A 4,229-nucleotide genomic window follows, 5' to 3' on the forward strand; every position below is an offset into this window, starting at 1 on the left:
TGAAATAAAAGGAATTAAGTCATCCCTTCACTATTTCACAAGATGTCAGTCAGGACCTCAGCTACCATAAAGGGACCAGTTCTCATTGAAATGCCCAATCAGATAAATATTTTCATAGAGTCTTCGGTCTATGAGGATATGTTTGATTCAAACCAAGTTGAATTTAAACTGTTATGTGATATCTTTTTAAATAAAAATTTATTTTATGACTCATTTTATAGCTCTATTAAAAACTTTCTAAAGTTTTACTTAGCTGTCTGCCGCTGTCCCAGCTGTCTCCACGCCGCTCGTCGCGATGGAGGTCGCCACCGAGTTTATGGTCAAGAGTCCAACATGGTTTACAGTCCAAGGCCAGCGACGTGCGGTAAATACCAGATGACATGCATCAGCCGCGAAGCCGCCGTCCTCAAGATGCACCCCAGGTCCACGAGCTTCACCTTCCGGACCGCCAGGCAGGTGCCCGGGTTCGCGGTCGTGTTCGTGGGCTGGGACGGGAGCAACGACTCCAGACTGACCGCTGCAGTGCTGGCCCACCGACTGCGCCTATCCTGGCCCACGTGCACCTGCCACAAGCAGGCCAACTACAGTGGCTCGCTGACGCAGGCGGCCCCATTAACCTGGGCCTGGTCAAAGAAGGCCAGGAGGTATTCGTGCCTGCTCCCCATGGTGGCGCCCGACGACCTCGTATTCGATGGCTGGGCCATAATCGTCTCTGAACCAGGCGGAGGCGACGCAGTGCACACAGGTGCCACAGGAAAAAACGTGGCTGCAACGGGAGACCCTGCTTCCGCGGCCCTCAGTCTACCTCCCAGAGTTCCTCGCGGCTAACTAACTAGAGCGCGCGGGCCAACTACGTCATCCTAGCCACGCGCGCACAGCAGCTGTAGCGGATCTGTACTGATTTCTGCAGCTTCCAGTCCAGCGCCGGGCTGGCTGAAGTCATCATGCGGAAGACAGCGAATACGGAGCACTTCTCCAAAGTGATCCTGGGCCTCAGTGACACCGCTGAGAACCTGCTGCGCACCATCCAGCTGGGCCTGGAAGTGTCGCCCTCCATGCTCTTTGCGGCGGCCAGCATCTTGGAGGGCTGCTCCTTCCTCGGTGGGTCCCCACTGACCGTGCTGGTGCCTGGTGCCCTCGATTTCAAGTGGCAGTGCAGCCTCTTTGTGGGTGGAGACGACTTCAGGTCGGGCCAGACCAAGGTTAAGTCTGTGTTCGTGGATTTGCTTATCTGCTCTGGCCACGAGACCACGTCCATTGTGAGGAACAACCACTTGGGCAACAATGACCAGCAGAACCTGTCGACTCCGCCACAGTTCCGCTCCAGGTATCCAAGAGCAGCGTGGTGGACGACACAGTGCACAGCAACCCAGTGCTCTACTAGCCGGTCATGGAGCCCGGTCACTGTGTGGTCATCAAGTATGTGCCATACGTGGGCGACAGCAAGCGTGCCCTGGATGAGCACATCACAGCTGATGCTGGGCGGTACCAATATGCTGGTGCTGCTCAACACGTGCGAGGACTCGCTCCTGGCCGCGCCCATCATGCTGGACCTGGCGCTGCGGACAGAACTGTGCCAGTGCGTGAGCTTCTGCACCGACGTCGACCCACAGCCACAGAGCTTCTGCCCCGTGCTGTCACTGCTCAACTTGGCATCCTCTTCCAGGTGCCACTTGCGCCGCCAGGCAGCCAGGTGATCAACGTGTCCTGCCCCCGCAGCAGCGCGAAGAATATCCTCACGGCCTGCGTGGGACTCCGGCCGCAGAACCACAAGCTTCTGGAGCGCAAGATGGAGTGCCCTGGCCTCAAGCGAGTTGGGCTTGTGGCTGCCACCTGTGCCTTGCAAGAAAGGACCAGTGCCCACTGCCCCCAGTGGCTATACTGGTGATGCCAACGGGCACTTGTAGGCTGAGTCACCCCAGATGCCCACCACCTAAGGCCATGGCCATACAGCTCCACCATAACTCCTGTCCCCATTGCTCCTCAGAACCCAATCCTTCCAGGCCCCCCAAAGATAATAAAGCTAGTGCCACTATCAAGAAAAAAAAGTTGTATGCAGCAAATAGTAGATTTACGATCACCATCACCAAAACCAAACTAAGTTCTTTAATCAAAACAACACAGCTTCCTTGGTTTTACTATTTTTATCCTATAACAAACAATACTGGGATAACAAAACAGAAGTTTATTTAAACTATGTTATTGTTATGTGTGAAACATAAAACTAAAAAAAAACAAAAAATTCTGCAGTCACCATGAGAAACAAGGGATAGGCAACAGATTTGTTCTTTCTCCTCTTTTACTATTAATTCACTGACCATCTAAAACAGCTGAATTTACATGCTATTAAATTCATATTGCTCTTAGAACCAAAGGATTAGACTGAGAAAGTCAAAACAAGTTACAAATTTTTTAAAGTGATACATACTACAAATACCACAAGATCCAGAAAATATCATCATAATTTTACCCTAGGCTAATTTTTTTTTAAAATTCAGAGTAGCAAGCTGCACTCCCTTAGACTCATAAAGGCATTTGTAAGGATGAAGCAATTCCACCCAGCGACGACTCTCACTGGACAGCAGTTGGTGCTTTTAAGCGGAAGTGAATACTTCCTCTTTAGTCGTAAGAGACTCAGCACAGGTTTGCTTGTGTCTGCAGAGGCAGCCACCCCCAGAATGCCCAGTCTAGTCCAAGCCTGCACAGGCCAGGAACCACTATACCGGGTATTACAGGACTAAATCTTTATGGTCCCCAGGAAGTTATGGAAATAGAGGTTATTTCAAGAAGTTATCAATCAACAGTGTGACATACTGAAGACCAGTCAATCAGAAGGGAGGAGAGAGAACAGGAGGTGAAAGGCAAGTGAGTAGTGCCTGGCTGGAAATTCCCTTGGTAAAAACTGAATTTTGGAGAGCAGCAGTAGCGGTAGTTGCATATGGGTGTATGTGAGAGTCTGTGTGTATTAAGTGACAAGCAACACAGATAAGCCTCTTTGACTAGTAGCCCAATAGAGTACATTTTGCCTGTGAATTCATCTCTGATCCAAAAGCATGTATCTTTTCTCTCATGTGGGAGGCTCTCAACTAACTTGCTATACCTTCTGTGTACTCAAAAAATATAATCTGAATGATTTCTCCCTTTAAAAATTCCTAGTGCAAATGAGAACTTTTTTTGTAGGTAGAGAGGAAGAAATTTTTACCTCATTAGTTTCTGCCTAATCCAGGTGCTATTAAATTCCATCTGCTGATTAGAGTTGCAATGTGAAAAGAGCCCCCCCAAAATATTTATTGAATTATTCATCCTTAACCCTAATATGTATTCTGGTTTAAGTGAATGGTTGCATCTGGTCTGGCAGTTCTAACAACCAATTAGAGCACTAGTCGTCAAACTGACTGTAGAGACAAAAACAAGAAAAAGAAATCATAAATTTGACTTGCTGTTGTGTTTTCCCATAATTTATGATTTTTTTCCATTAAATATCTCATTTAAAATTGCTTCAAATGAGATGCAATGAATTATATAACCAAAAGTTTTATCATTAAAACATTTTAAAACTACATGTTATTTTTAAAATTTTTTCCAAAAATAAATTTATTGGAAAGTCACATATTAATTGTATCTTTTATTTGTAAAAATTATTTTTATTTAACCCATCTACATTCTATCTTCTTTTCCACGTAGAATTGCAAGTAGTCTCACGCAGAAGAAAACAAGTTATTTTAAAGAATCATCTAAGAAGTCCCAGCCACAACTACCTTCATTAATTCTTCCCAATATTTCACAATTGTCTTTGTACAGAAATTCTTCCTAATAAATACATATTCTCTTCTTGGGTATTTATGATATATACTCAAGGTCATACAGGTGCTAATTATCACTACTATGGCAGTCACATTATAATATATAAATGTATCAAATTAACATGTACGCTTTAAATTTACACAGTGTTATATGTCAAATATATTTCAGTTTGAAAAAAATACCCAAGATCATTTTCTGAGGTCCTATATTTAAAGAAATTCAATATTTGTTCATCATTCCCTTTCACACACATGAAAATAAGCTTTAAGATGCCTCATGAAGCTTTCCTCTGTAAGGTAAATAATTGTTTCTTTTTTCTAGGTCTTCATTTTAAGCTAAGACAAAGTATTTTATTTACTTAAATATTCATTCATTTGTTCATTTAATATTGGAATCCTTTCTTGATTCCAAAAAAGCTTGAGGCA

The 4,229-nt window shown here is 44.7% G+C and overlaps 1 pseudogene; it reads left to right on the top strand.

The window, feature by feature from the left end:
• Positions 1-295: 295 nt before the first annotated feature.
• Positions 296-1,937, top strand: LOC131768253 (inositol-3-phosphate synthase 1 pseudogene; annotated as a pseudogene).
• Positions 1,938-4,229: the final 2,292 nt, after the last annotated feature.

The sequence above is a fragment of the Kogia breviceps genome, chromosome 13 (genome assembly GCF_026419965.1).
Source record: "Kogia breviceps isolate mKogBre1 chromosome 13, mKogBre1 haplotype 1, whole genome shotgun sequence".
In the NCBI taxonomy this organism is placed as follows: Eukaryota; Metazoa; Chordata; class Mammalia; order Artiodactyla; family Physeteridae; genus Kogia; species Kogia breviceps.